General features: G+C 50.9%; 1 long non-coding RNA gene across 2 annotated transcripts; it reads right to left on the reverse strand.

The window, feature by feature from the left end:
• Nucleotides 1-998: 998 nt before the first annotated feature.
• LOC143829232 (uncharacterized) lies at nt 999-5,724 on the reverse strand. 2 transcript variants are annotated; one of them, XR_013228037.1, is made up of 2 exons: nt 5,102-5,724; nt 999-2,475 (listed from the first exon to the last, which is right to left on the reverse strand). It is a non-coding gene; the product is annotated as an uncharacterized LOC143829232 (long non-coding RNA). The 2 variants fall into 2 exon arrangements; XR_013228038.1 differs by lacking the exon at nt 5,102-5,724 and adding an exon at nt 2,900-5,038.
• Between the last annotated feature and the right edge of the window lie 2,115 nt (nt 5,725-7,839).

A 7,839-nucleotide genomic window follows, 5' to 3' on the forward strand; every position in this document is an offset into this window, starting at 1 on the left:
CGCTATGCAGGAGAGTGGTGGGGAGGAAGTTAGGGAAGAATTCTCAAAATACAAAGCATTTTTATGAACCCTGCAAAACTTTTTCTTTTGGGCCGTGCCGTCTGGGCCCAGGCAGAAAAGAAAGATCCGGGGAATAGCCAGAGCTGCAAGGGGACAGTTCCAAAGGGAAAGTAAATCTGCGGAAACACTTATTTAATTAACTCTTATAATGTCACTCTCTTCCCACTTTTCACATGAACAGTGATATATTATTGCTGCGGTGGTGATACTTCATTAGTTCCCCCCCCCCTTGCCCGTATCTGGCATGGGGCTGCCCTGAGCACTCCTGCTGCCTTTGCTTGTTGCTTGATGACCTTTGGCTTCGTCTTAGAATTTGACTTGGTACTGCGTGGATTTTGATTTTAGAAAGCTCTGTTGATGACGTACCTTTCTCTGGAACTAAGAGAGCTCCCACTTGACATAAAATTTGAAATTAATGATGGGGGATAATTTTTTTTTAACTCTTAGGCAGTTTCAGACAAATGAACTAACCTTTGTAACTTGGGATGGTAACATTAGAATGATTTAGGGCAGCCTTTCTCAACCAGGGTTTCGTGAAACCCCAGGGTTTCTTAACAGCCCTGGAAGGTTTACCAAATTAATTATTTATATATTTATTGGGTAATAGGACCACATACGGTTATGATGACCCATTTCCCCCCTCCCAAAATGGCCAATGTCGAGCCTGGAGGGGATAAGAAGGGGAAGGGCCCTGTGTGGGCGTGTATACAGCTATGCTTCCCAAGCATATTCTGCATGATTACACCACCACTTCAGAGGTTTCTCGAAGCCTGAAGAATGTTTCATAGGTTTCTCAATGGTAAATTGTTTAGAGTAATTCAATCTCCTGCCACCCAGAGGGAAGGGTGCCAAAATTGTAGTCAATTGGATCTTAGCTGTGAGACATTGCCGGGTAGGAGGGAGGCGATACTGGGGCACAAAGGATACACAGACACATATTACATTTTATTTGGAATGGTTGAGGCCACAGCTTTTATTGTTATACAGATGAGCATAGGCAAACCAAATGTGAGGGGGTGGATCCTCAAAACCACCAGCTGGCCACAGTCCCTTGGGGAGAACCCACTGCCAGGCCAGCCCGCGGGGTCCAAGCAACATGTCTGTCAAGCTCCTCCTCTCCATCAGATCTGCTGGACCGCCGGGAAGGTGAAGCTAAGGAGAAACCCACCGGCGTCAACCTCTATTGGGGTCCTCTTCGGCCACCGTGCCATGTGTAGCCGTCGTCACCCCGTCAGGGAAGACATTGCTGGATATGCTGGATATGCACATGCACAACCCCATAAGGAGGTTCCCAAACAAGGCAAAGCCTGGTCAAAGGCACAGGGCCAACTCCAAAGGATCCGGCCCCAAACGAACACCACCACTGCGTGGGAGGGATGGAGCACAGCACCTGATCCCAGTCCCGCCATTACTCATTCCAAATGTTGCCCCATAAAAGCCATCCAGACACTATCCGAACAAAAGTCCAGACCCCATTCCCCCAAGTAGAACCTGTCCAGCAGAAAACAGGGCCTCCTGTCAAAAGACTATGCACAGATGCTTGCTCTGTCAAACAAGAGGCTGCAAACACCTTGCTGCCTGGGCAAGTCAGCCTCCTGTGGCATACAAAGGATGGGGAAGGATCCCAGAATACTGCCCCACCTAATCCTGCAACCAGCTGGCCACAGTCCTATGGGGAGGTTAACCCCAACCAGCAGGCCTGCATGTGGGGTCCAAGCAACACGCCTGCAGAAATATTCCGGTAGACCCTGGAGGGGACAGAGGCCCATTGCTCTTTGTGGCATGCCACCAACACCGCTGACACTAATCTCGCACTGATGCGTATGTCACACTGAAAAATGGGGAGGGGGCCCCAAAATATGGAGAGAACATCTCCAGCTTAACTGCAGCCTGCCTAATAAAATGCCCCTAGCAGGCCCTGAACGTATGGCAGGCTAGCACCAAGTGGCAGTGGCACTTAAAGCTCAATGCCAAGCAAAAGAAGCGGACCCAGAATACGAACATGTTCATGTGTGGGTCAACTTGTGGACCCCACAATGGGCTGGTCCCCAGAGAAGTAGCCCGTGAGGGGCGGGAAAGAAGACTAGGTTAAAATACCAGGAACATGCCCTGTCTGAAATTGCCCAATAGCTGCCACTGCACAATTAAGGAAATAATGCAAACCAGCCCCAGAACGAAACCTAATGAAAAAACCTTCTGCTGTACCCTGTATCCCCCTATGAACAGTTGCAACAGGCAACCCAGTTCTCAGGGATCCCATAGCCTCCATGCAGCTGGAGCTGATCCTGTTGCCCAAAGGTCCTCTGCTCTTCCAGAGCTTAGCTGCAGCTTCTGCTTCAAAGGACCTCCCAGAAGGCCAGTGGGGAACAGCCTCCTGGACTCAAGGATGGGTATCCCCGATGCCAAGACTTGTGCCTGCAAAAGACCAATGAAAATGACACATTAGCCACAATCGGTGCCCGGGACAAAATCCCAAGCACATTCCAATGCTTCAACGTCACAACCTCGTTGGCCACAGAGCCTTCTAAGCCTGAGTCAACATGAAGTATTATAAAAGAACCAGACAAATAAACAGTAATCAGGTTCAGATCCCCACGAGCCTGAGATAGCCCAGTTGAACACCATCTGTCCTAATTATAGTTGAAACAAAAAGCAGCTAGAAAGGCAGGGAAGCAAAAGGAAAAATGGTGAATGTACAATACGTGGCTTCTCCAAAACTTCTAGATGAAATTATGGGGGAGGGAGTCAAACCCCCCCAACTATGAACTGCTGCAGCTTACAGCCTCCCAGAGCCTTGGCTACAAGCCACCTTAAACCAAGAAACTCCCAAGCAGCTTACCATTCTAGCACTGAAGGTGCTGTGACCCCGATATTACTCCATCAGAGGTAAGGAAAGAACAGGGTTTTATTAATATCCTTCCTCCACCGCCAGGAGGAGTCTCAAGGTGGCCCGCAATAGCTGTCCCCTTTTTTCCCCACACCGGACATCCCTGAAGCGGGTGAGGCCAAAAAAGCACCAACAATACAGCTCCACGTGTACCGCTCCAGTATCTGGAAGTACACATCCACAGATTTGGCCATACTGAAAATCGAAATGTACATAACTCCAAATGGACTCCGGAGAATGGTAGAGGACAGGAAGGCCTGGAGGATCATTGTCCATTGGGTCGCGATGGCTCAGACATGACTTCACAACTGACAACAACAACAACTCCAAATCATAATCTTTTGTTAAGTATATTCTGTTATGAAGTGCCTAGCAGAAAGAACGGGAGGAAAATATGCTACAGACCAAATAAGAAGGGGGGGGATTTTTCTGATTCTCCCTCCCCTTAACAGATCTATAGAAGTGCTGATACTTTACTATCAGTGGGAAAATTCAGTGGGATCCAAGCCAAGGTGAATCCTGTGACTTACCACTGCAGGAAGTATTTAACTTTCTCCAAGTAATTACAGAGGTCTTATGCCAGAAAACAAGAGGTAATTTGACAGTGGGTGGATAAAACATATTTAAATGAGTTAACCTAATGCAGAAGCCATATGTGCGTTCACATCTGCATGTAATACTTTTTACCATTTGTTTCAAATCCGTCACATTCCTTCACAATGGTATCCATGTGGTAGAAAAGCACAAAGAGGAAAAACCCCTCCTACCTACACTTCCCTGCACAATATACATGTGTAGGAATGAAAGGATACACACAACACAGGTATCTGGAGAAAAAGGAATCTCTCTGAGGCTTCTCCTCACCCCAGTCTTTATTCAGTACATTTTGCTTACACACTCTTCGCATAGCTAGACTCTGACCTCTGTGTCTGCCTGGAAAAGTACACACTGACCAGAGCTATCCACAGATCTTAATCACTGCTGACTTGAGGGTTTCACTCACGTATGCAACCTGACGGTCAGTATCTGTACACTCTATTAACTCATTCAGCTCCCATCATACATGTGCATTCTGCAAGGGGTCAGACTAGATGACCCTGGAGGTCCCCCTCCAACTCCTTGATTCAAAGATTCTATACAAGTCTATATGAGCTCAGCTGTATGCAAATTGCACTTTTTCCAATGATGGCATCACAAGTCACCCAGTTCACAGAAAAAGCAGCATAAGAAAACCTTATCCTTCCTCTCCCCACAACCGACACCTCATAAGGTAGGTGGGGCTGAGATCTGCTCCACATGTACAAACCTGACTGGCCCAAGGTCACCTAGCTGACTGCATGCAGATGTGGAGATCCAAACCTCACTCTCCAGATTAGAGGTGGCTGCTCTCAACCACAACCCAAGCTGGCCCTGCATGACAGGAAATGCTCCATTGCTGAACGAAAGCCCCCCCCCCTGGAGCGGGGATAGAATAATCTTTCCCCCAGGGTGCTACCCCATGGGCTGGAGGTGTGGTGGGGGAGAACCCACCCGGGTCCTTGCTCAACATGGGAGAAGAGAGGCTCCCCACCTCCAGAATGACCAGAACATACTGCAGCCTGTGAAAAAAAAACACCCAATCTCTTGCTGCCTTCCCCTACAAACCAAGCCAAAGATCCTGCAGTATCCCTGGAGAACAAAACTCAGACACATGGGACCTGTGCCTTTGATCCCTGTGGAAACCGGGTCCTGGATCCAACGGGGAGCTCCGAGCCACCTACCATGGCAGTCGAACTCATACTCCCCTGCTCAGCTGGATCATTCCGCACACATAGGATAATGCACTTTGGCACTGGATTTTCCTGTGTAGAACAGGAAAATCTACTTCTAAAGTGCACTGAAAGTGCATTATCCATTGTGTGCAGAATAGGCCCAGGAATCCCCCCCCCCCAACCTTCCAGGAGAAGGAAGGAAAAAGGCCCAGTATTACCAGGATCTGCAGGGGAAGAACTCCAGCCAAAGAGGAAAAAGAGCTCTAGCCTGGAGGAGGGGGGAATATCCTCAATATTACCCTGATCTGGAGGGGAAGAAGGGCTCAATCAGCCAGCCCAACCTGGCAGCTGCCCCCCCTCCCCCCAACTCCTAGAAGAAGGCAAAGAAAAGCTCCGATCTTACCAGGATCTAGGAGGGAAAAGAGCTCCAGCATCGAGCCCAGGCTGCCGATCGTCTCCCTTCCCTCAGTCTTACCAGGATCTAGGGGGGAAGAAGGGCTCCAACGTCGAGCCCAACGCAGTAGTCGTCTCCCCCTTCCCATCTCACTGGAGAAGATAAAAGGCTCCGACCTCACCAGGAGCTAGAAGGGAAGAAGGGCTGAGAGGCTTCAGGAGAGTAGATGCCCCACTCGGGGGCTTGGAAGGCTAAGCGCCCTTCGGTGCAACCGGCCGCCTGTTCTCCTGAGCGCAGGAAAGAAGATCAGTAGCCTCGTGGACGTCGCAGCCAGAAGGCTAATGTGACTCCCGACGTGCAAAACCGGCACGGGCTCCGGCCTGGTCATTCCTGGCCGCTCAAAAGTGGTGCCAGCTGGAGCCTGGAGGCAGGTTGCCTTGTGCTTTTGAAGCCTTCCCCCCTTGCAAACCCCAGCCTGAAAGCTTTCCGTGACGAAGTGCCCCCCAGCTGCGATCCTCGGTGGCGCGAGCGGCGAAGGAAGGCCGGACACTTCCTCTGGCCGTCCTTTGAAGCCCGCTAAGCCACCCGGCCACGCCCTCACCTGGCCGCAATTAAACACGGCCAGCTGAATAGCTTCCCGCCCAGCCTATCCACCCGCGGGAAGAGACTTACTTGGGTTCCTGCTTCGTTACCGCTGGAACTGACGGGCACGTGCTCAGGTAAGGGGCACTGCAGCCGGATTTTGCGCGCTTTTTCGCGGATAAAATCTCGGCACTCTGCTACAACCCTCCTGCCACCCTTAATACAGAACGAGGACTGGAGGCTCCTTGGCTGCCTTGGGAGGTTACGTTTGATGGCTTTAGAAATGGGTGCAGTCCTCTGCAGCATCTATGTTTAAATGTTTTACTTTGTATGTCACCTTTCCTTTCAATGGGGAACCAAGGCAGCTTACATAATTTTCCTCCCCGCCATTTTGGACTCACAACAACTTGTGAGGTAAGTGAGGCTGAGAGAATGTGACTAGCCCAAGGCCACCTAGCCAGTTTCCAAGGAGTGGGGATTCAAACCCTAGTCTCCAGATATTAGTCTGACACTCTTAACAGTAATGATAGTTTAGCATTCAAACAGACAATTCCATATCTTTAGAACCAGTGGTCCCCAACCTGCGGGCCGGGGCCCGGTGCTGGGCCGCGAAGGCCATGGCGCCGGGCCGCGGCTCCCTCTCCCCGCCCCCCCCACAGTAAAAAACTTCCCCGGCCACAAGCTTGCAGCCCGGGAAGCTTCTTACTGCGGCAGGGCGAGGAGAGGGAATCGGGGCCGGGCCGCGCCCGTGCGGGCGCGGCCCAATGTGCGGGCGCAGCTCGCGGGGGCGCGGTCCGATGTGCGGGTGCGGCTCGCGGGGCGCGGCCCGATGCGGGGGCGCGGCCTGATGTGCGGATGCGGCTCGCGGGCGCGGCCCGATGCGTGGGCGCGGCTTGCGGGCCCGGCCGATGCGTGGGCATGGCCCGCGCGGGCGCAGGCCGCACCCCAATGCCCTGCCGGTCCCCAACCTCAGAAAGGTTGGGGACCACTGTTTAGAACAATATGCTCCAGTGCATAGACTGTACCATGTGAAATTTCTGCCGTGTTTTTGTACCCCGTTTATCACTACCTGAAGGAGGCTCAGAGTGGCTTACAATCACCTTCCCTTCCTCTCCCCGCAGTAGTCTGTGAAGTAAGTGGGCAGAGAGAACTGCTCTGAGAACTGCCAGAGACTCACTGCTGGAGGGAGGGCCATGTAATGACGTCTCCAGCAAAATGCTGATGTCACATCTGGCATGGCTGGACGTGACGTCATCACATTTCCAGAAATATTTTAACATGTGACCAAACTCTGTAGTTTAACCCTAGAGTTTTGATTGAATGTTAGTGTGTTGCCAATGACCCACTGATGTGCCAGAAGTGATTCTAGTGTGTTGGGACACTGGCCATTCTCCCCATACCTCAATTTCCCTCTCATCTTTCTCCTGAGTGTCCTGCATAGTGCAGGGGGTTGGACTAGATGACCCAGGAGGACCCTTTCAACTCTATTATTCTGTGATTCCTCCTGCCCAGGTGAGTAGCAGCAGGAAGGGCACGCTGGGAGCAGGATATATCCCACTCCTAGTGGGAACTTGGCAACCTTATTAGAGACCCTCAGATGCATTTCTTAAGAACTTAACATAAATAGGGTTGCCAGCTCTGGGATGGGAAATACCTGGAGATGTTGGGGGTACAGCCAGAAGTGGGCAGATTGTTTCTCAGCTCACAGGGATTAGTTGAAGAAGGTGCCCCCTCAAACATGGTGGCCCAGGAAGTGTGAATATCAATCAGCACGTTGAACTTGATCCTGCAACTAACAGGTAACCTTCCAAGTTCCTTTACTATTGGTGTATAATGGTACAAGCAATGCAATCTGAAGAAGAGCTAAAACTGCTGCATTCCAGCTATCCACAGCTTCCAGTTAAGCCCCATACTGAATACTCTGTGGTAGTCAAACCTCAAACTTTCAGCAGCATCCCTAAAGTAGCAAAGCCTTCTTTCAGGAAGGAAGACCGACTAAAGCTGCTTTGGAAGCTCTCCGTAAACCCAGAAACGCTCCCTGCATCTGAGGATGTTCCCAGAATGCATGTTGGCTATTGAGCATTTGGGCCTTGTAATCAGTGGCCGAAGACCAATTTCCTTCCTCACCAGCAGGAAAGCTGATTTAATCCCGTGTTTCTCGAGTA

Source organism: Paroedura picta, chromosome 2 (assembly GCF_049243985.1).
Source record: "Paroedura picta isolate Pp20150507F chromosome 2, Ppicta_v3.0, whole genome shotgun sequence".
NCBI classification, from domain to species: Eukaryota; Metazoa; Chordata; class Lepidosauria; order Squamata; family Gekkonidae; genus Paroedura; species Paroedura picta.